Source organism: Tamandua tetradactyla, chromosome 3, assembly GCF_023851605.1.
Source record: "Tamandua tetradactyla isolate mTamTet1 chromosome 3, mTamTet1.pri, whole genome shotgun sequence".
NCBI classification, from domain to species: domain Eukaryota; kingdom Metazoa; phylum Chordata; class Mammalia; order Pilosa; family Myrmecophagidae; genus Tamandua; species Tamandua tetradactyla.
This window is the reverse complement of record NC_135329.1, coordinates 83,333,605-83,358,988: the sequence shown is the minus strand read 5'-3', so window position 1 is coordinate 83,358,988 and position 25,384 is coordinate 83,333,605. Positions and strand designations below refer to the sequence as shown.

At 38.6% G+C, this 25,384-nt stretch overlaps 1 long non-coding RNA gene across 2 annotated transcripts in view; it reads right to left on the bottom strand.

Moving 5' to 3' along the window:
* LOC143676197 (uncharacterized) overlaps positions 1-25,384 on the bottom strand; it is a 121,437-nt gene that overhangs the window by 61,553 nt on the left and 34,500 nt on the right. Inside the window, exon 3 of one of the 2 annotated variants that reach the window (XR_013171902.1) lies at positions 1,593-2,180. The exons of the other annotated variant lie outside the window; for it this stretch is intronic. This is a non-coding gene — a long non-coding RNA (uncharacterized LOC143676197). Of the gene's footprint in view, positions 1-1,592; positions 2,181-25,384 lie in introns of those variants that run through there. 2 annotated transcript variants of the gene reach the window in all.

Here is a 25,384-nt window from a genome sequence, read left to right as displayed (position 1 = left end):
TTTGGGAAAGAGGTATGTGGCTAGATCTTTCTGAGTGGGCAAAAAAACATGAAGATATTTGTGTCCCATGTGAATGTTTATTAGAGTGTGACTTCAACAGAGGAAAGTTTTAATAATCAGGTGGATAAGATGACCCATTCTGTGGATACAAGTCAGCCTCTTTTTCCAGCCACTCCTGCCATTCTCCAACAGCCTCATGAACAAAGTGGGCATGATGGTAGGAATGGAGGTAATGCATGGGCTCAGCAACATGTACTTCCACACAGCAAAGGCTGAGCTGTCTGTGGTCACTGCTGAGTGAACAATCTGTAAGCAGCAGAGACCCACACTCAGTCCCTGCTATGGCACCATTCTCTGAGGTGATCAGCCCACTACTTAGTTGTAGGTTGATTACGTTAGACCACTTCCATCATGGAAAGGGAGACAATTTGTTCTAACTGGAATAAACACATACTCTGGATATGGGTTTGCATTCCCTGCATGCAATTCTTCCACAAAACCTACCATCTGTGGATTTATGGAATGGCTTATCCACCATCGTGGGATTCCACATAGCATTGCTTCTGTTCAAGGAACTCACTTCCCAGCAAATGAAATGTGGTAATTGGCACTTGCTCATGGAATTCTCTGGTCTTACCATGTTCCCCAGCATCCAGAGGCAACTGCATTGACAGAACGGTAGAATGGTCTTTTGAAGACCCAATTATGGCACTAATTAGGTGGCAATACCTTGCAGGGCTGGTGCATTATTCTTCAGGAGGCTGTGTATATGCTGAATCAGTGTCCACTCTGGTGCTGTTTCTCCCATAGCCAGCATTCAGAGATTCAGGAATCAAAGGATGGAAATGGGAGTGGCACAACTCAGTATCACCCCTTGTGATCCGCTAGGAAAATTTTTGCCCCCTGTCCCTGAAACCTTTAACTCTGCTGGTCTACAGGTCTTAGTTTTAAAAGGAGGAGTGTTTTTTCAAGGAAACACAACAATGATTCCATTGAACTGGAAGCTAAGATTGCCACCTGACCACTTTGGGCTTCTCATGCCTCTGAATCAACAGGCAAGGAAGCAGATTACTGTTCTGTTTGGGGTAATTGATCCGATTATCAAGGGGAAATAAGATTGCAACTGCACAATGGAAGTAAAAAAAAGTTTTCCTGTAATACAGGAGATACTCTAGGACGTCTCTTAATACTACCATGCCTGTGATTAGAGTCAATGGAAACTGCAACAACCCAATCCAGACAGGACTCTCAATGACCCAGAAACTTCAGGAATTAAGGTTTGGGTCACTCCACCTGGCAAAGAACCATGTGCAGCTGAAATGCTTGCTAAGGATAAAGGGAACAAGGACTGGATCATGAAAGAAGGTAGTGATAATTATGAACTATGACCAAGTGACCAGTTAAGAATTGAAGACAATGCTAGCATGAATATCTCCTCCTTGTTTTGTTATGAGTAGGTTTGTATTTGTACATATGCAAATGTTTTCCTCTCATCATATGACATAGGTTGTATTGCTTATGTTATAGTATTTAAGTTATAGGATATGAAGTTTATCTGTGAATGTTACCTAAAGACTTGTACCCTCCTCTGGAGAGATGCAGTGTATTTCCAGTTGTACGCTGGACAGTTGCGTATTATTAGGCAACACATATGCCTGTTATTGTGTTCTATTTATAAATTAAACATGTTTCAAGGTGCTATGTATAGCTGCCAAGTTGACAAGGGGTGGATTGTGATGTTTAGGTTCTGATGTCAACTGGGCCAGGTGATGATGTCCAGTTGCCTGGTCAGGCAGTCACTGGCCTGACCATTGCTGTAAGGATATTTTGTGGCTGGTTGATAAACTGGAAGGCTGTTTTGTTAAATCATCAGTCATTTGATTACAGCTGTGGCTGATTACACATACAGTCAAGTAAGGCTGTGCTTCCCACAAATGAGATAATCCAATCAATTGACGATTTCTAAGGGAGAAGACTGACTTTTTGCTTCTTCTTCAACCAGCAAGCCTCTCCTGTGGAGTTTGTCGAGGCTATTCATTGGAGCTTCCAGCTTCACAGCTTGCCCTACAGATTTTGTGCTCTTTCAATCCAATGGTTGGATGAGATACCTCTTAAATCTCATACTTCAAATATCTTCTATTTCTTCTGATTCTCTAGAGAGCCGTAATTAACACAACAGGCTAGCAAGAAATAAATGAGGACATGCTAAATTTTTTATTTTGTTCATAGTAAATATATAAATACTAATTAATATTGCATGTATAGAAAAATGAATATGACTACATGCATTAAAAATTGAAGAAATAGAGTAATGTTAACAAAAATGTAGTGTTAACGTTAGCAAAAATGTAGCGTACATAGCTCGAAGGGAACCTTCCTCCTCAGAAATAATGAAAATCAGTAGAAAAGAGTCTATCAGTTAGAATCAAGTTTGTCAAAACAATGTAAAACAATCAAACATTTATAGCAACTAAGCAAACACTGAAGCAAGAAATGGGCAATTGAAAAATGATAGGAAAGGTTTTTCAGCATTTTTATTGCCCTTTCTCTTTCTCATCCTAAAATTGACATCCCACATTCCCAGTGTGGAACTCTATTCCTTGGTTCCAAAGAGAGCATAGCAGACCTAATCCTCCAATATCGTATTTTTCTATTCTAATATTGTGTTGTTCCTGAAAGACTGGTACAGGCACTTTCTTTGTTTCAACTACCTGGGAACTCACTCAGGGAAGAAAAGCTGTGGGTGTTTCCAAAATATTGTAAAGCCAATAAGCATCTTTCATTGTTTGGGACAAAAGATCATAACTGAAACACGAACTAGAGTGCTGGAAGCCTGGAAAGAAAATCTGGGGAAAATTACTTTGGAAATTAATGAATTCTTAAATGCCCATATGCATGTATGAAGCCAGAAGGAAAGGTAAAGGATAAAGACTGAGACAGTGTAACCTAGGAATACTAGAGTGGACAATGATGGCAATTAAATGTACATGAAAATGTTTCTGTATAAGGGAGAACAAATGAATGTCAACATTGAAAGCTGTTGAAAATGGATGGTATACAGAAAATAGTGTAGTCAATGTAAGCTAGGGTCTATAGTCAACAGTAACATTGCAATATGCTTCCACTGAATGTAACAAAGGCATTATGCCAAAACTAAATGTCAACAGGCAGGAGCGTGGCAGGTAGAGGGGGTATGGATTCTTTGTGGAAGAAAAGGAAATGTCTTCATACTGATTATGGTGATGAAGTCACATCTATTTACTGAGGTCGGATTGTATGATGTGTGAATTAAACTGTTTAAAAACGAACAAAGAGAAACAAGTGCTATAGAAAATGTGGAGAAAGATGTATCTATTTTTTGTCAGTAGGGAAACTGAGAGGTGCAGCCCCTTGGAGGGCAGTGTGGTGGTTCCACAGGAAGTTAGGGGTGGGGTTGCCACATGCTCCTGAAACCTCATAGCCCAGTACATACCTGGAGGAACTGAGTGTGGGGACAGGAATGAACATTTGCACACTGGTGTTTATGGTAGCAGTGTTCATGATTCACAATGGATGGAGGTGGCCTAAGGATACATTGACTGAGGAATGGAGGGGGGAACTGGGTGTATATATATAATGGACTTCTGTGCAGCCTTAAGGAGTGAAGTTGTGAGGCATGTAACTAGGTGCATGAAACTTAAGGATTGTATGTTGAATGAAACGTCAGGAACAAAAAGACAAATATTATCATTCCTCAACCATATGAACTAAATATAAAGTAAAAACTCAGTGAACTGAAGTTGAGAACATAGTTAATCAGGTTGAGGCCTATCGTAAAGGGTCCTGGATTGTCACCTCTTATAGCAGTCACATATATTCAGAAGTTGTAACTGTTATTTCTTAATTCTGAGATACTGAGCTCTTTGCATATAACCTGGTTGTTCCCAGAAACTTCGGGTATTTATGTGACACCTGAGACTCAGAGTTAGAGCTCTGAAGCTATGAAAGTCAGCATTATCCCATACAGGAACTGCTTAAAAAGTTGAAAAAGGGATCAGACTTCAATTAGAGAAATGAATGAAGCTGATCTGGATAGGATTAAGGTCAATCAGAATACAGGGCAAAGGATGATATGGCCCATATTTTAAAATTTAAACTTCTGTATTTGACCAAAGGGAGAGATATTTATTTGGTGCAAAATTTATATTTTGGGTAGCAATTACCTGATTTAACTTGTACGGTCCATTTACTTGAACACCATAATTACATGGAATCTTGAATAGGGCATGAAAACTTACTGGTTTATCCAGGTTAGTGTGACACTTACCTGTGCCAATATATCTGAGAGTAATTTGGGCAGTGAATAAAAAAGTGTTTGCAAAGTCCCCTCAGGAAAAGGAGGAAATATTCAACTTCCCCATTTGGAGAATTCTTGATATTCTTGCAAGCAGTGAGTAAAACCAAATTAAAAGGCTGAGCTCTCAATCTTGAAACTTATTCCTGTAAAGGAGAAACTAAGCCTACTTGTAATTATGCCTAAGAGTCATCCCCAGAGAGTCTCTTGTTGCTCAGATGTGGCCTGTCTAAGCCAACTTGGCAGGAGAACTCACTGACCTCCCCCTTACATAGCACATGACTCCAGAGGTATAAATCTCCCTGGCAATGTGGGACAGAACTCCCAGGCTGAGCTGGGGCTTGGCATTGTGGGATTGAGAAAAGCCTTCTTGACCAAAAAGGGGAAAAGAGAAATGAGACAAAATAAAATTTCAGTGGCTGAGAGATTTCAGAGTCCAAAGGCTATTCTGGAGGTTATTCTTGTGCATTACATAGATATCCTTTTTTAAATTTATGGTGTACTGGAGTGGCTAGAGGGAAGTACCTGAAAATGCTGACCTGTGCTTCAGTCACTTCGATTCTTGAAGACAATTGTATAGTGATATAGCTTCTATACTGTGACTGTGTAATTGTGAAAACCTTGTGTCTTATGCTCCTTTTATCCAGGGTATGGACAGATGAGTAAAAAAATATCAATAAAAATAAATCAATAAGAAGGGGGATAAAAGGAAAAATAAATTGGGCAGATTGAAATACTAGTGGTCAATGAGAGGGAAGGAACTATAAAAAGGAACAAAACAGAATTTCTGGAACCAAAAAATATAACAGCTGAAATGAAAAATTCATTGGAAGGCTTCACTAAGAGATTTCATCAGGCAGAGGAAAGAATCCATAATATGAAGATAGAGCAATTGAAGTCATCCATTCTGAGGATCAGAAACAAAAAGGAATGAAGAAAAACGAACAGATTCTAAGAGACTTGTGGTTTGTCATCAAGTATATCAGCATAGTCATAATGGAAGAGCCAGAATAAGAGGAGAGAAAGAGAAAGAGAGGGAAAGATTACATGCAGAAATGTGGCTAAAAACTTACCAAATTTCATAAAAAGACATGAATCTACACATTCAAGAGGCTCATTGAACATTAAGCAGAATAAAACAAAGAGATCCACATGAAGACACATTTCAATCAAATTGTCAAAAGTCAAGGATAAAAAGATTCTTTAAAGCAGAAAAAGATAGGTGATTTATTATATACAACGATCTTCAATAAAACAAACAGCACATTTTCATCAGCACTGTGGAGGCCAGAAGGCAGTGCAAGGATATGGTTAAAGTGCTGAAATAAAATGAAGATTGTCAACTCAAAATTCTGTATCTGGCAAAACTACTTATCAAAAATAAAGAAGAAAATAATATATCCTAAGACAAACAAAAAACTGGGGAGTTAATTTCTAGTACACTTGCAATGTAAAAAAATGCTACAAGGAATCCTTCAGGCTGAAATGAAAGGAAAATGGACAGTAACTTGAAGCTGTATAAAGAAATAAAAAAGTCTGGAAAACATAACTACATAAATAAATAAAAAGCCAATCATATTAACCTTTGTTTTGTCATCATTCTGTTTTCTATTGATTTAAAATATAAATATACCAAACAATAATTGCCTAAATTGGAAAGGAAGAAGTAAAACCATCTCTATTAGCAGATGGCACACTCTTACATATAGAAAATCCCCCAAATCCACAAAAATACTACTAAAGCTAATAAATTAATTAACGAGTTTGCAGTGTACAAGATCGACACTCAAAAATTCAGTTGTTTCTATATATCAGGAAAGATCCATTGAAAAAGGAAATCTTTAAAAAAAATAAATTTACAATAGCAGTCAAAAGAATAGAATATATAGGTATACATTTACACAAGGAGATGCAGTCCTTAGGTACTGAAAACAATACAGTATTGCTAAAAGAAATTAAAGAAGGTCTAGGTAAATAGAAATACATCCTGTGTTCATGGATTGAAAGGCTTAATATTGTTCTGCCAATTTGAAGCAGTTATGTACCCCAGAAAAGCCATGTTTTAATCCTGATCAATCTTGTGGGGGCAGCCATTCTTTTAATCCTGATTCAATACTGTTGAGTGGAAACTTCTGATTAGATTTATCTGCACGAAGATGTGCTGCACTCAATTGTGGGTGTGATCTTTTGATTAGATGGAGATGTGGCTCTGACCATTTAAGGTTGGTCTTGATTTGTTTACTGGAGTCCTTTAAAAAGGGAAACATTTTGAAGAAGCTTCAGAGCAGATGCAGGCACTTTGAGAACAGTTGGCTTCAGAGCTGACTGAGCCAACATGAGACCCAGACGTTTGGAGAGACAGGGTCCAGCAGACATCACCATTTGCCTTCCCATGAGATGGCAAGCCAGAACCCAGAGTTGTATCCTGGAGATGCTCAGTGAAGATCCAACGATGAAAAGTGAGGAACACCCACAGGAAACAGAGACAAAAGCAATGGAGCCCAGGAACAAGGGACTAGCATGTGCCAGCCATGTGCCTTCCCAGCTGACAGAGCTGTTCAAAATGGTATCAGCCTTTCTTGGGTGAAGATAACCACTTGTTGGTGCCTTTGTTTGAATATTTTCTTGGCACTAGAATTGTCAGCTTGTAAATTATTAAATTCCCTTTTAAAAGACATTCCATTTCTGGGATATTCCATTCTGGTTGCTTAGCAAACTAATACAATTGTTAAGATGCAATACTATCCACAGTGATCTACATAGTTTAACCATATAAAAATTCCAATGTCCTTTATTTGCAAAAATTGAAAAGCTGATCCTCAAATACATAAGAGGCCCTGAATAGCCAAAATATTGAAAAAGAAAACAAAGTTGGAAGACTCGAACTTCCCTATCTCAACACTTACTACAGTGCTATCAAAATAGTAATGCACTGATGTAAGAATTACTGACCAAGGAAAAAATTGATAGTCCAGATAAAAAACATGAACATGACTGATTGATCATTGAAAATGGTGTCAGTGTCTTTCAGTGGCGAAAGAATTGTCTCAAAAAAAAAATGTGCTGGGTCAAATGGATATGTACATGCAGCAGAATGAGCTGGATTCCTACATAAAATATATACAATAACAAGCCCCAAATGGATCAAAGACCTAAATGTAACTGCTAAAATGATAATACTCTCTGAAGGAAACATAGGAATAAATCTTCTTGACCTGAAATATAACAGTATGTTTTTAATCATGACTCCAAAAGAATAAGAAATAAAGAAAAGTGGTAGATAAATTAGACTTCATCGAAATGTAAAACTTTTGTGTTTTAAAGGCAGAATGTGAAAATACAACCTGCAGAATGGGAGAAAATACTTGCAAATTATTTTTCTCATAAAGGTCTGATATAGCACATAGAAAACTCTTACAATTCAACAACAAAAAAATAAAGCCCAACCAAAAATGGGCAAAGATCTTGAATGCATATTTCTCCAGAGAAGATATACGAATGGACAAGAACATGAAAAGATGCTCAACATCATTAGACATTAGAGAAATGCAAATTAAAACTACAATAAGATACCATTTCTCACCCCCTAAGATACTTTAATCAAAACAACAGAAAATAACAAGTGTTGACAAGGATGTGGAGAGATTGGAGTCTTCATACAATTCTAGTATGATTACAAAATGGTTCAGATGCTGTGGGAAACAGTTTTGCAGTTCTTCAAACAGTTAAATACTGAATTACCATATAGCCCAGCAATTCTACCTCTAAGTCTATTTCTTAAAAAATTGAAAACCGGGTACGAAACAAATACATATACACCTGTGATTATAGCAACACTATCCATGATAAGCCCAAAGTGGAAATAACCCAAATTCCCATCAAATGATGAATGAGTAAAAAATGTTATATATATGTAATATATCATTCAGCCAAATGGTTTAATTTTATGTTATTTTAATGTCACTTCAAAATATATATACATTTAATATATTGAAGAATAACTAGAAGATTAATTGGAATAATTTAAAACTACTAATCCAACAAACATTACTGTGCAAAGCCATAATATCATAGTAAATAAAGAAACACAACATAACTATAATTACTTCAATGCTGTCAATAATCACAGTAAAAGTGATTGGACTCATTTTCCCCAATTAAAGACTGAAATCTTCAGATTTGGTGAGAAATATACTAGAAAAAAAATGTCTCTCCATGACAACAGGTGGGTTAAAATATTAGAGAGGATGGATTGCCTTGGTGGGTAAAAGATATATGCATATATCTGTGTCTGTGAATATGCATTCACAGGGCACAGGGAGTAGGACAAAGAATTGACCTCTGTATTTCCTAATTTTATAATTTTTGACAATAGAACTCTATCGATTTTATAATAAAAATAAAAAAATTTTATTCCAAAACATTAAAGTAAAACTTACAAAGATAAAGGAGATTTATTTAATAAGGGATATTTCAATAACTATTTGTTAGGGAGGTATTAAGTACTTGCCTTGCCAGTGTACCAACATACATTTCTAATGCTTAAACAACTAAATCTGAACTATGAAATTGGTATAAGCCAGAAGACAAATAGAAACAAGTTTCCATGTAATTTTGGGATGGGAAAAGATGTTCCAATTATAAAAATAATGAGGAAATAATGTCAATCCAAGTATTTGCAAATCTTATTTCCTTATTCCGTGCCTCTTGATAACATGGATTGGGCAAACCTTGCCCTTTCCAGGTAGATGTTCATCTCGGGTTTGTGGAGCAGGGAAAGGAGAGAGCATGACCTCCCTCCCACCACACACACACACACACACACACACACACACACACACACACACACACACACACACACATACACACCTCTTTATCCAGAACACTAGCATGCTCAGCTCTGCAAACAATGATATTAGAATGTCTCTCACAGATTTCATTCTTCCCAAGAGCCTAGGACCCTTGTCAGTGAACATCATATTTGATTGCAACATGCTGAAAAGCCCATAAAAGTCACTAACAAATGAATTTAGATTGGGTCCAAGGTGAAGCCTGCAATAAACTTAAAGTGCAATTCCTTTGACTTCTTCTAGAATAGATAGGTTCAGGGGAGAAGAGTGGGGGGAGTACAGGATTTATGATGTGCAACATTGGTGGGAGCTTTCTAAAATGCAGCCTCTTTTTCTGCATGGGAAATTAAAAGCCATGGTAATCATCAGTTCACATATATTCAACAGATATTCCCTGCATGCCTCTGTGTGCCAGTTGCAATATCCAGGTATTACATATAGAAATGAGGGATGCAGTCCTGGCCATCCTCAAGGGTCCACTTCTCAGTTTAAGGGACACACCCATAAATAAATTTGCTTTAGATGGTTAGCAATTTCACAGAAATTCAAATGACCAATGCTGAATCAGTTTGAAATTGTTTGTTGGTTAGTTACAGAATCCTAGCTCCAGTGATTTTAGTACATTTTAGTGTTCTTTGCTAACAGAAAGGAGTCCAGATGTGGCTCTCCAGGGTTGTGCTAGAGGCTACTAGGAAGGCATCAGAGACCCAGGTTCTGACTTTCTTTATACTGCACCATCTTGATTTGATTTCCTTCCTCCAAGCCACAAGATGGCTGCTGGAGCTCTGACCTTGCATCTGTTTTCCAGAGAGAAATAAGGGAATAGCAAAGGACAAAAGGAACATTCTTCCTCAGTTTTCCCAGAAGTGCCACCCAACAAATTCCAATTGCATTTTGCTTTAGTTTGCAAAAGCTGCTGGAACTCAATATACCAGAAACAGACTGGCTTCTAAAAAGATAATTTATTAAGTTGCAAGTTAACAGTTCTAAGGCCATGAAAATGTCCAAATTAAGACATCAAGGGAAAGATACCTTAATTCCAAAGAAAGGGCTAATGAAGTTCTCTCAGCTGGGAGGGCACATGGTGATGTCTGCTAGTTTTCTCTCCTCATTTCATGAGGCTTCTGGGGGCATTTTAATTCTGATCCAAAGGTCTCCAGCTGTTTAGGCTCTGTTGGTTCTAAAGCTTTTTCCAAAAATTGCTCCCTCTTAAATGACTCCAGTAAGCAACCACCTTGAATAGGTGGAGCCACACCTCCATGGAAACCATCTAATTAAAAGTTACCACCCACAATTAGGTGGGTCACCTCTCCATGGATACAATAAAAAGATCCCATTCAGCAATATTGAATAAGGATTAAAAAAATTCTGGGTTCACAACAGATTCAAACCAGCACACATCTCATTGCCCAGTCTTACAGCAATGGAGTGTCAGTAACGCAGTCTTCAGTTGAGCCTACTGACACTGGATAAATCAGGAATTAGTTACCAATTGTATTAGTCAGTATTCAGCTGCAGAAACAAACCATTGTGATTGATATAGAATAAGGAATTTACAAATGTAATTACACCATTTACAATTGAAAGGGGTGGTTTAGAGTCTATGTAAGATCCAGGGTAGGTTCTCAGCCTGAGGTCACCATAAGACAGCCTGACCATCAGTTAGGATGGAAAACTGGGGTAATGTGGGGCATTGCAGGGATGAACTGGGGCCTGAAAGAAAGAATGGAACCCACAGGCAAAAACTGAAAACTTGTGAGGGTCATGTAGAATCCATATGTGTTTCTCACCACTTTTGACTTCAACCACGTGGGCGCCTTGCAGGAAAAGCTGGTGTCCTTTACCAAGGAGGAGCATGCACACTCGGCCCAGACACGGAGTGGCTGATGAGGCAATCCATGGAACTAAGAGTATGAGTCTGAGCACTACCCATACCAGCAAGATAAGCCAAAAATCAGAGGGACACAACCTTTAGCAGCCCCTGGTGCCCTCTTGTTGCCCTCAGGACATAAGCAGAAGTAGCTGCTTCAATCCTTCCAGCCAGATCTTGTACAAAAATCTTTCTTTTAAAATTTTTTATGGACAACTGTAAACCAAATTCATAAAGAAAGGCATTTGGGAAAAGATAGTACCAATTAAGCTAAGCTGACATAGTTCAAAACCATCCACTCAAGATATTGGGGATAATGGTTAATGGGCAGGCAAGGAGCTGTGTCTGTTACAGAAGCTCCAGGGAAGGCAGTTAATGAGCCAGGACTAGACTGGAAAGGATGATGTGCTTTCCAAATGCATGGTGAGCTTCTCTAATGATATAGCTCTGTGTGCCAAAGAGGAAAAAAGTGGTACTGTGTTAGGCTTATAGAGGCATTTCCATACTGCTAGAGCATAAAACAGGAGAGTTTGGAGGAGAGGGAGGAGGGGAGTCTGAGGTTCTTGGGGCTATCTTCACCTTCCTTTTATTTCCATAATCTTATAATATGATGGAAAACATCATAAATCTCCCACCCCTGTGTCCAACAGGAACATGCCCCTTTGCTTAGCACATGGGGCTATGGGATCAGCTAGGTTTGTGTGCTGCTGTAAATAATAGATATTCAAATGGCAGTAGCTTAAACAGGGCTTTATTTGTCACACATAGCAAAATGTCTGGGAGAAGTTCAGGGCTAGTATGAATCTGAGCAATGACATCAGATTTTTTCAACTTTTGTGCTCTTTTGTACTCTCTCAGCATCTTAGATTGGAGTCCCTGGAAACAGACTTGCCTGCCAAGAGTTCACAGGAAAGAGCTCTTTGGAGGTACATCAATAAGGTCATGAGGAAGACAGGGCTGGGCAGAAGGAGGACTAGAGTCTCAGCTAAAACTTCAGCTTATCCTATAGGGTACTCTGAAGCTGAGACACCTCATGCCATCCTTATCCTTTAGAAGTAGTTGAGGATGCCCCAGTGACTCTGTTGGGCCAAGGCAACTCCCAATGGATGATGCAGTTGTGAGTCCTGAACTAATATTCTCAGTCCTGGAGATGGGAATGTGGGCCCTGAACACAGATTCTTGTCAGAGGCACCCAGAGGCTATGACAGTTGACAAGTTTTCATGCTTATGCATGTCACCTCATGGTGACAGTATGGCTGCTGTTTCTCTCACCTTATATCCCTTCCAAGGAAGCTATGAAGGGACAAATAGGCAGGGGGATTTTTACACAGCAGTACTTCGCCTTTCCACTCATGGAAGAGCATTTTCCCACCACCATTTCTACCAACACTCCATCTGCTAGAACTCTGACTTACTGTCAACCCTGCTATGAGGGAAGTTGAGGTTTAAAGCTAAGGATACTGCAAAGGACAGCATACAAATGCTAAGTTCCTTTAGTAAAAAAAAAAAAGAATGCATTTGGAATGCAGCTAGCAGGTCTGACTCACTGCATATGATGATCACCTTAAATTAATTGGAAAAGATTCAAGGAAAAGAGAGCCATCCTAAATTACTGAGAAGAAACATTGGAGCACAATTTTGGAGAAAAATTTGACTCTATCTGTTAAGATTAAAAACATATACTCCCTTTAGCCCATAAGTCTTCATCCGGGAAAATGTTTTTAGAGAAACCCTAGCACATATATATGTAAAGAAAATGTGTATACAGATTTCATTTCAACATGGTTTATAACCACAGAAATATCTAAACAACCTAAATTTCAGAAGTCGGGAATGGATGAATAGGATGCAGTAAATTCATGCAGGTCATTCCTTCATGCCACAGATATTTGATGAGCTCCTATGAAATACTGACCCTCTGTCACCTCCTTTCCCAAGACCTGGACAAGTAATCCAAATCTGTGCTTCCTGAAATTCTGTGGTCGGTCCTGTGAAGTCTTTCTGGATCTTCTTTTGCTCAGCTGTGATTTCTCTTGGCTCTTTCCTTAGAGTAGCAGCAAACATTTGATTTGGTTAAATGCCATGGTTGATTAAATGCTCTGTTTAAATGGAAGCACTGCTGATATGATACAGAGTAAAGAGCAAGCAGGGTGGATGTGGCCCTTTAAAGGTAGGGTTTGCAGATCACATGGAGCCAGCCTTCTAGAACTCAGGAGAACAACTTGGGTCAGACAGAGCACATTTGCAACTAATTACCCGTAAGTGTTATTGCACGCTTTAATTGAGGCCGATTATTAGACTAAGGAGAATGACTTCCAAGTACTGACAGGTCATGTACCTCTGGACATAAAACAAAACAGAACTGACAGCATTAAGAGTTCATATTGTTTCAAGTCCCGCTAGAATTATTTAAGTGACTTCATAAATTTAATCATTATATGTGCTTTTTAACTTGGAATCATTTGCTTCTAAATGGTTATTCATGTGCATACAAACATATACAATGAATTTAATTATATGCTTCCTTTAAATTATATGAACATTAATTCTATTATGTTTATTAATGCTTAGTTAAGGAATAAATTACATATTCCAAAATTTATGATTTGTGATATTTTAAAATTCAATCACCCGTGTTGAGATTCTATTTATTAAATGTAGGATATGAAACAACTTCTACGGGCAAAAATTGGCTGCACGATGAGGTGAGCCCTACTAGAGATTCTTTGGAATCTGAGAGGATTATCTCAAACACGGGAAACAAGCAGAAAAACAAAAGCCTCTGCTTTATTTCTAACTGACCCAAACTGAGAAAATGACAGCGAGCCTAGACAAGGCTGTGAGTCTGTTGAGTTGTCTGCCTTTTGCCCTGAAAGAGATGCTGGAACCGTGGCCAGGATCCCTTCATCTTTTTTTTTTCTTACATGGGCAGGCAGGCACCAGGAACATGAACCTTGTCAACAGCATGGCAGGCGAGAACTCTGCAACTGAGCCACCGTTGCCCACTTCCCCTTCACCTTTAATAAACAGTAAGAGTGATTACTATTAACGCGCACCATTCATGGCAAGCCGCAAGCATAGCTCTCGTCCCCGCCCCCGACTCCCATCACAGCCCTCAGTTCTGACAGAAGAGGACGTCATAGAGCCTTCCCCAGGCCACCCTGCTCACCCTGCCCTGCTCCAGCACCTGCCCTGCCCTGTGCACATCTACTCTCACCACTGACGTTCCTTGCTCCTGGCGCCCACCTTCACCTACACACAGCTCCGGGTCCACTTTGGCCCCATAGCACTGTAATGGGTCATTTCTGTAAAAGCATAGGCATTTTTCTTGCCCCACCTCACAAAAGTCTGGTTTGAGACTCTAGGGGGGAGCTCACTCTAACCCCAGGTACCACAGCTCCTCGTCTGCTGCCTATACTGCCTCTCCATCCTCCTGCACACACCTGAGCAGTCTGGGCCACCCAAGGGCAAACCCAATTTGGGAGTTTGGACCCCTCAATACTCTTTACATTCATAACTCCACCCATCCCGATTGAAAATTGTAGCATCAACTCATGTTGTATGTTGGGGTCCCTGGGAAGCAGACTCTGAGAAGGAGTTGAGGGGTCATGTGGGAAAGTGAGAATCTAGACGTGGCCAAGGGAGCAGCTGAGTGACAGGGCAGAGCCAACTCAGATCCCACCTGCCCCATTACACTCAGGCTAGAATGGCCTTTAGATTTGTCCTGAGTCCAGCCCAGGCAACCAGGCCTTGTCTTCTTGCTGGATGGCTGTGCTGGAAGCCTCAGCGAGGGTTCTGCAGCTGTCAGGGACCCTGAAAGGTTGTCAGAAGGAGCTAACCACCAGCAGCTGGAGCAAGGTGTCCATTGTTGAGGAGCTCTGGGCAGCCCAGAGTATCCACTGTAGTTCACTGACACCAAGTCTACATACAGTTCCCTGTGTTCCTGCTTTCAGGTTTGCTAGTCATTCCAGCCTGGCACACAAGCCCTCTGAGATATGGGCTCACATCCCCACCTTCCTCACTGCAGGACTCAGCAAGCAAAACTGTCTTTATGCCTCAGTGGTGCCCATGCTGCTGTACCTCCATCCCTGACTACTTCTAACTCATACCTTGAGAAAGGTCCCAGAGCTTCCCTCTGCAAATAAGGTTTCCTGGAGCGTCAGGTAGGTGTCTCCCCTCTTTCCTGCCCTCCATGCAATTCCAGGCTAGGGAGGTCATTGCCCACCACTTTCTCTCCCTCAGTAACAGCAGAGAGACCTGTCCTGTGCCCTCCCAAAGAGAAAGGTCATGCATCATGAATAGGACCTTATTTTAGGGAAAAAGTATCATAAGTATTGGAAATATTGGCTTTGAAAATTGTAACTTGAGGAGTTCTTATAGACAAATTGGGAACAAGACCAGCTTTCTTGGTCTTGCTCAAAGACACAATGAGAAGAGAATTCTACCAAGGAGAGGAAGCAGAGAGAAGGAGAGAGAAGACAGGAGGTTTGACAAGAAGTACACAAGCAGCTCAGTGGACATTTGCTCAGGGTCTCAGTCCTGAACCCTCCAGCTATGAGAGATTTGGACAGTCTAATGTTATTGAAGTGAACGGATCCAAAGGTGCCACACTTGTGTCCACTTTCATGACAGAAACTGCAACCAGGGATGGTCACAAGGATTAAGGAGCAATTCCATTACAGCTGTGTGAGTGTGTGTCTCAGTGTTTTTGCATGTGGGGCATGTATGTGCATGAATGTATGTGTGCAGATATGAATGTGTGTGCTTGTGTGTGAATGTGTGAGTGTATGTGCCTTAGTGTTGGTACATGTGGGTGCATGTGTGTGCCTGAATGCATGCATGTGTGAATGTGTGTGCGTGCCTCAGTGTCTGTGCATGTGTGTGCACAAATGTTTCAGAGTTAGAGAGAAAAGGCATGAATTCGTTGGACAAGTGTTAAATTGCAAATTAGTTTTTCTGACATGATATTTCCTCATGAGTAATCAGGACATTTTCTTAACCTCAGGATGTGATTTGAAATTGAAGTGCAGCCATATGGCATTACTATGCAGCAGTACCTCCATCACCAATGGCTCCAGAAACAGAAGTAATTTATAAAGAAATAGGCCATGTTAATTTTTTTTCTAATACTGCTTCGGAGAACAGTGGACTGTGGTCCATGAGACAAGAATTCCTTGGCATGGACAATCTTGACTAGAAACTTGGTAAAAGACACATTTGGGCAGCTTCTCACTGTCACATCCTTTCTCCACCATTTTGATCCTATTTTCGAGTGCTGTTTCTCCCACCATAACCTCACGTCAAGCTGGTAGAGAATCTCACATTCATCAATAGAATTAGGCAATCATTGCTTAGCTGCTCAATCTGAGGTTTGCAGGCATCTGACCTAAACCCAGCATTAATTTGGCGGAGTCTGCAGGTGACTCAGGCACATACTCACACAGTGATAGCAAAATGAGAGCACTCCTTGAGCATGCAACCATCCCTAGTTACAGTTTCTCCTCTGTAATTGCACACAGGCAGGACCCTTGGCACCAGTTCTCCTCAATAGCCCTAGATCATCCAAAAGCCAAAGACTTTCCCAAATTCCCCTCAGCAGGAGGGTCCAGTTTGTGAATCAATATCTCAATGGAAGACTCCACCATTGTTCAATGTACAACCCAGGCAGGACACTTGTACATTTGTAACTTGATTCCTGAAAATGTGCTAGCTCACATTGTCACTGCTATCAAGAAATAGGAGACTGCCTTTTCCATGCTACATTATCTTGCATTGGAATCATTCATGTCTCATGCAGATGTCAGTGTAAAGATCACACAATCCATCCAGCTGTGAGGAGATGCTCTTTATTCTCACCTCTCCTGTTGGTACTGCTGGAGCCCTGGGAGTCAGTCAAAGAGGGTGGGGCTCTCTAGCACCCAGGAAATTATCCAACCATTCAGCTTTTGTCTGAGCATCAATGGGATTGATCTGTGTTCTTTGGTAGACACTGAACTCCAACTCATTACCTACTGTTCCACCCAACTTCTCATTGGGGGTTGAAATCCAGTTCCATCCCATCCCATCCCATCCTAACCTATTCCACCCCATTTCAGTTTTATTATCCTTGTGATTAATTACCAGATTCTGGGAACCTCAGTAGTAAAATGTAAAGTGTAGCCAATCTTAATTGTTCTAACTCAAATTTATTGGGATATAATTTACATACAATAAAATGAGCAGGTCTTAAGTTTACAGCTCGATGAATTTGATAAAGGTATACCAGTCTAATCCATACCCTGATAAAGAGATAGAACTTTTTATCACCATAGCGAAATCTTGTGCTCCTTCACAGGCAATTTCCCATCCTCAGGCAACCACAAATTTGATTTTTATCACTGTAGCAGTTTTGCCACTTCTAGTATGTCATGTAAATGATGTCCTACAATATATATATATATATATTCTGTTACTGAATGTAATTTTTTTATATGTCCCTACATATTTGCTGCATGTACTAGAGGTTAATTTCTTTGCAATGCTGAGTAGTTTTTATTGCTTTGGATGAATCAGAGTTTATTTATATATTCACCTGTTGATGGAAAATAAATGTTGGGATTTTTAATTTTGCTGTATGTAATCTTTTTGTTTTTCATGTGGTAAGAATACAGCCAGGAAATGACAATGATATAAAAGTTTACTTCTAATTAAAATTACATGCATAATTCAGAGCTCAAACAGAGTGACTATATTAGCATAGTGTGTTGGACAGAGCATGGAGTTTAAGGTAAAATGAAAGTGGTTCCAGTTTCATCTCTGCAATAATCAATTATCTTGGAAAACTGATAACTTCCTTAATTTGGCTTTCTCCCATATAAAAACAAGGCACAAACTTCTGGGAAGATAGAGTAGACTTACTTTTCCCTTTTCTTATGGCTGAGTGCAATTAAAATCCTTGGACATTATATATATGCAAACATAAGGAAACAGAGATGAAGAGAAGATGGTGACCAGCGAGGGACTTTGGGACTTGGTGAACGACACATGGGTGAGTTCTCTAGATTTTCTTTTTGCCTCAAATATTCCAAACTTAGAGTCGAAGAATTGAGCAACCCGGAAAGGCAAATGGATGCTGTGAAAATAAAAGCCACACAACACCTTGTTCTCTCTAGTCAAAGGACCAAAAAGGGGGTGGTCTGTCAAGACAGAAAGCTTTTAAACAATGACCACCCCACTGCAGCCAAATATGAAAGGAAAACAAAGGGACCCTACCCCAAGTCAGGATAGCAAAGGTCAGTCTGACTCTCCCACCTCCTTCTCTCTCTAATGAGACTCCCAATCACCCACCAACCCTGGGAAAAGTCAGACAAGACAGGCAGGGGAGAAGAACTTCACACCAGGTGGGCAGAATGAGCTTCTGCCTGTCATGTATGCTCCCAGGGGAAACAGCATGGGAGACTGGACTTCTATCCCTGTCTAGTGGTAATTAGGCACTGCTTTCCCTCATTGTTATTTTGCATGGACATTCCATTGTTCCAGAATCATTTTTGAAAAAATATAGTTTCCCCATTGAATTATCTCTGCTCCTCTTTGAATATCAGTTAACTCTATTAGTATGGGCCAATTTCTGGTATATCCTTTCTGTTTCATTAATTAATATGTCAATTCTTTTTCCAATACCCCATGGTGTTAATATCTGAAGTTATATGGTAGATATTGAGAGTATTCTAACTTTGTTCTTCTTTAGTATTGTGTTGCCTGTTCTAGGTATTTTGCTTTTTCATATGAACTTAATCTGTTCATTGTTGCTGGGATTATGATTGGGATGACATTGACTCTACAAATAAAGTTGGGAATATTTAACATCTTATCAGTATTGAGTCCCTAATCAATATGGGGATATCTCTCAATTTACTTAGATCTTATTTGATTTATTTCTTTAGTGTTTGGTCTTTTTCAACATATAGATACTACATATATTTTGAGTACTAACTTTGTGTCTTGTGACTTTGTTGCACTCCTTTATTAGTTCCAGGAGTTTTTTGCCTATGCTTTGGGATTTTCTACATTGATAATCATGTCACCTGTGAAGAAAGGAAAAATGAAAATTCATCCTTTCTTTCTAAATAAACTTGCATTAATTCCTTTTCTCTAGTTCTTTATTTCGACAGGTAGGATTTCCAGCACAATATAGGAGAGGTGAGAGAGGATCTTAGGGAGAAAGTATTCAGTTTCTCACAATTGAGTGGGGTGTTAGCTTTAACATTTTTGTAGGTAGTATTCTCCAAGATGCAGAAGTTGCTCTAGATTCCTGATTGGCAGAGAGGTCTCTTAATTTAACTGGATATCGGATTTTTCAAGTGCTTTTCTTACATCAGTTGATATAATCATCTGATTTTCTTTCTTTAGACTGCTGATGTGGCAGATTATATTAATTGACTTTCAAATGTCGAGCCAGTTTTGCAAGCTGGAATCAGTTCCATTTGAAAATGGTGTACAATTATCTATATTAATTGTTGGATTTGATTTGTTAATATTTTGTTGAAGATATTTGCATCTATGTTCATGAACGATACCTACATATTTTTGCTTCTACTGTCTTCTGGTTGGTATTAGAGTAATGTTGGCCTCATGGAATAAGGACGTCTTCACTCTGCTTATATTTTCTCAAAGAAATGGTGGAATATCAGTATCATTTTTTTCCCTAAATGCTTGATAGAATTCACTAAGAAAACCTTCTGGGACTTGTTCTGTTTTTTGAAGGCTATTAATTATTGATTTAATTTATTTTGTAGATATTGGTCTGATCCGTTTCTCTTTGTTTGAGTTTTGATTGTTCATGCCTTTCAAGGAATTTGCAGATTTCATTTAAATGTCAAAGTAGTGAACAGAGTGTTTTTCATAGTATTCTTTTATTATCGTTTTTAATGTTCAAAGGATTATTAGTATGAGGCCTCTTTTATTTCTGTCATTGGTTATTTGTGCTATCTCTCTCTTTCTCCTTGGTTAGTCTGGCTAGAGATTTGTAAATTTTATTGATCCTTTCAAATAAAAAGCTTTTGATTTTGTTGACTATCCCTATTGCTTTTCTGTATCTTTTTCATTAATATCTGCTCTAATTTTTACTATCTTTTTTCTCCTGCTTATTTAGGCTTAAATTACCCTTCTTTTATGAGTTTTACAATGGGAAAGATGAACTATTGATTCAAGATACTTCTTGTTTTATAACACATGCATTTAATGCTACAATTTTTCCTCTAAGCACTGTTTTCACTGCGTCCCATGCATTTTGTCAACTTATATTTTCATTCTAATTTAGTTCAATTAAAAATGTTTTTGATACTAATTTGGATCCATATTTGATAAGTATGTTGCTTATTTTGAAAATATTTTCAGACTTTCAAGATATCTTTTGGTTATTAATATATAAGCTAATTATTTTGTGGTCTGAGAACACACGTTGTATGATTTGTATTCTTTTAAATAGTTTATAGTATGATTTATGGCCAAGAGGTGGTGTATGTTGCATGTCAGCTTGAGAAGAATGAGTATTCTGTTATTGTTACAGAGTAGTCTATGAATATTAGTTATATAATGTCAATTGATAATACCATTCGACTACCAACTACTTGTTTTCAACAAAAGTAGCTAGAGCAATGGAACATTATAAACAAAAGAAAGTGAACCTTGGTCTAGATCTCACGCCTTGTAAAAATTAATTAAAATGCCTCACAGACTTAAATACAAAATTTTAAACTATAAAAATTTTAGGAAAGGCACAGGAAAAAGACTTGGGAACTTTAACTAAGCAAAGAGGCCTTTGATTTGACACAAAATCAGTCAAAAACAGAAAAAACATGTTAATTTGATCCTATCAAAATTAAACCTTTTTGTTTTGTGAAAGATAGTGTTAAGCAATTTAAAAGATAAGGTAGAGAATGTGATAAAATATTGTTAAAACAATGCCAGCCTAAGGATTAGTATCTAGAATACATAGAAAACTCAGCCAACCCAACTTTAAAGAAACAATCCACCTACAGAAGGGTACTATTCATGAAGAGATATTTATCACAGAGAATGTACAGATGACAATTAAACATATGAAACTATATCCAAAATCATTGGCTATCATGGAAATGCAAATTAAAACCACAATGGGATATCAATACACACCTATCAGAATGTTTAATAAAAACTCTGTTAACACTGGTGAGTATGAAGAGAAATTGGATCTGTTTCATATTATTGATAGAAATGACATTTTTTAAAAGCAAAACACACAACTACCATGAGACCCAGCAAATGTACTCTTGGGCACTCATCCCAGAGAAATGAAAACATGTTCAGAAAAACCTATGCACAAATGTTCACAGCCTGTTTTAGTTTCCTGGTTGCTGAGGTAAATATCATGCACTGAGTTGGCTTAAACAATGGAAATTTATTGACCCACTGTTTTGAGGTTAAGAGAAATCTAAAATAAAGGCATCATCAAAGTGATGCTTACTCTCAGAAAATTATGGCATTCTGTAGTTGGTTGCCTGTGATCATTGGTCCTTGAGCTTTTCCATTGCATAAGTATGCATATGGTGGCCTCTCCTGAATTCTCCCTTCTCTTCTATGTTTTACTGACTTTTCTGGTTTCCACTGCACCCCTGGCTTTCTTTCTTTCTGTGACCTTCTTTATAAGGGCTTCAGTAAAGATTAAGACCCATCCAGATTCAGCTGGGACACACCTTCAATGAAGTAACCTCATCAAAATGTCCTATTTAAAATGGGTTCACACTCACAAGAATGGTTTAAGTTTAAGAACATGTTTTTCAGGGGTATATAGCTCCAAGCCACCACAAAACTGGAAAAAACACAGACATCATTCAATGAGCAAATGATTACACGAACTATGGTATGTCCATACTTAGCAGTAAAAGGAACAGATTGTTGAAACACATGACAAGTTGCATGAATGTCAAAAAAATTACACATAGTGAAAAAAACTATCTCAAAATTACAAACTATAAAATTCCGTTTATGTAGCATTCTTGAAATGACAAAATGTAAATGGATAACAGATTAGTGGTTTCTGGTGATTAAAGAGTGAGTGGGATGGGAGGACAGTAGGTATGACTACAAGGGAAGTATGAGGGGTCTTTGTGGGATATAAGTGTACACTTGCCTGAGTTAATGCTAATATCCTGGTGATGATGTTTTACTATATTTTGCAAGATGTTAACTATAAGGGAAACTAGGTAAAGGTTACATGGGATTTCACTGTACTATTTCTTACAATTGTTTGTCAATGTACAATTATCCCCAAATAAAGAAAGTTTAATAAAAAGAAAAAGAAGATATCTGCACCTGCCATCTCATGCACAGGGATACTTTAGTAAATAAGGTTCATCTGAACTACATCTGTAAGAATGGCTTAGAAGTACTCTCTGAGAATAAGAAGGGAAATTGAGTTTTAGGAGGAGTGATTGTCACCTGAAAGTTTACAAAAGCACAGGAGAACACAGTGGTGGCATTGGAGGTAGTGGTGGGGGTGCAGGTGGTGATGGTGTTGGTAGAGGTCATAATGCTTATGGTGGTGGCAGTGGGTGCATGGTGGTGTTGGTTTTGGAGATGGTGGTGGTAATGGAGGTTGTAGTGGTTGTGGTGGCATCAGTGGTGTATTGTGTGGTGGTGTCAGTGGCTGTGTGGGTTTTGATGGTGGTGGTGTGGCTGTTAGCAGTGGTGGGGTGGTGGTGGCACCTGTGCGGTTATTGGTGGAGGTGGTGATTTGACTGGTGTTGTATTGGTGCCAGTTGTGGTGGGGGCATTGGGTAGGTGTTGGTGTAGATGATGCTGATGCTGTTGTTATTGTTGATGCTGGTGGTGGCAGAAGGTGTGAGGGTGCATATGAACTGGGAAATCATTTAGGAACAGAGTGCTGTCCTTGCAAATGGATACAGGATGGGGCTGTGGAAAGCTAGGAGATTAAAAAAGTGGCTTCTTAGGAAATGTTCCAAACAGGGAAGAAATGAAGGAGGAAAAGTGCAAAGACCAACAATTTCATGATATTCTCCATAAGAGTCATTATATTACTGAAGGCTTGTCAGATCTTAAAGGATTGCATGTATAATCTCCATTTCTGCCCTTGAGTCAGGATGTGACCTTCAATAAATGATTTAAACCCATTATCTACCTGTTCTTATTCCCAAAATTAAACCATCAGCCTCACTAATGAGTCTCCTAAAAAGAATGATTACTATTAGAGAAAACCCTTGTGCTCAAAAGAACCAAAAAGGCACACATTATCATTAACAGGATGAAATACAAAAGAAACTCTCTCCTGGAAGAACATGGCTGACAGGAGGTGTGGGCTGCAGGTCCCAGGGCTTCTGTGAAGAGGAGGTTTTGAGTAATTATGAGCTGAGGAAAGAAAAGAAAAGGATCAAGTATGAAAATTCTTTATTATTTAATGATTAGTGGTAGGAGAGAAGAACAAACAGATTCAGAGTGGCATGATTATAGGGTGACCGAGAAGAAGAGAAAGCCAAGAGTTGCCTATATTTTAAAATAGAAAATACAGAGAAAGAAACATCTGAAAAGAGTGATCAGCTTAAATATGTGCATCAAAGCCTTGCTCTTTTCAAAGTACTTTTGCAAATATTTTTATAACTCACAATGCCTGGAAAGTGGGAGAGTTACAGAAACCTGAAGGTATGTGCCCAGGAATACAGAGTTAGTTGCTGGATAGAGTTGGGATTAAACTGAAGCCATGGTGCATTGGAAAGAGCCCAGAGGTTAGTAGAAAGGGTTCTGTGGACAGACTCCTGACTCCCTATGTTTCCCATTTCTTCACCAGGACAGTTCATTTCTGAAGCAAAGAAAGCTCCGCCCATAGACCACTCTTCCTCCTGTACTTGGGGGGAGGGGGGGTGTCTGTGGACGAAGCCTTCCCATCCTGAAAGAGTGTCAACTCTTTGCCTGCTCCAGAAGATTGCTCCGGTGATAGAGGGATAGGGAGGCAGGAAAACCCAGAGGTAGAGGGCAGAAAGAGGAAGCACAAATCACAGATTTGTTTTCATTAGAACCCCAACTAATTTCACAAGAATATTTTAGAAATTCATTTTCCCATAGTGAAGAAACAAGTAAGCAATGATAAACAGTGTCTTTCATTTATTTTTTATTTAACATGTTCAAATTTAAAGTGACATCCATTATGAGCTCATTTTCATTATACTACACTTATCTAATTTTCTAATTGATCAATATCCAGAATGATGTTTAATAATCATTAACTGAAATTAATTCTGAATGGTGGCACTTAAACTTTATGGCTAGTCTTTATACTTTTCCATGTTGCTGGAACATTTTCCCAAACAATAAAAGTAATTAATCTTTTAAACAAAAAATAAACAACAAGGTAACCACTAAAAATGTAAAAAGTCTTGAAAGTTGTCAAATTATCAAAAAGAAACAATAATTGGGAAGAAAAACATCATGAATTCAACAAGACTAAGGAAAGGTTCAAGGAGGAAAAAATAAATTGGAAAGGATTACAATAGCAAATATAAAATATGGTAGAGTGACTATATCTTACTATGTCAATTATCAAATTGATTAAGTTGTCTTTATAGATATAGACACTTGGATTAGGTTTTTAAAAATACATTCGGAGCAAATAAATAAAAGTGTGTAAAATAGTGGCAGAGTTATTGACAAGTGGAAATAAAAAAGTCTATATTACTATTGAACAAAAAAGACAACATGTTCAGGACAAAGTATCAAAAATACGTGCCATTGATCTTATTAGCTGACAATGAAATTCAAAACATTTGAGTTAAAAATTTAAATGCTTGTTTAAATTAAAAACAAAATGAGAGAAAACCATTTCTGGAAATACAGAGTAGACCTGCTTATCTCTATTCTTCCAACTAAGTATAGCTAAAATCCCTGGTTCTGTCTAAAACAAACACAAGAAAATTCTGAAGGGAGAGTACAAAGCTAACTGAGTAGGGAACTCAGGATTCAAGTATATTAGTTAGGGTTCTCTAGAGAAACAGAATTAACAGGGAACACTCTCAAATATGAAATCTATATAAGTGTCTCATGTGACCACAAACACAGAGTCCAAAATCCACAGGGCAGGCTGGGAAACCAATGATTCTGATGGAGGGTCTGGATGAACTCCACAGGAGAGGCTCGCCAGCCAAAGCAGGAAGAGAGCCTGTCTCTTCTGAATCCTCCTTAAAAGGCTTCCAGTGATTAGACTGAGCATCAATCACTGCAGAAGATATTCCCCTTGGCTGATTACAGATGGAATCAGCTGTGGATGCAGCTGATGTGATCATGACCTAATTCTATGAAATGTCC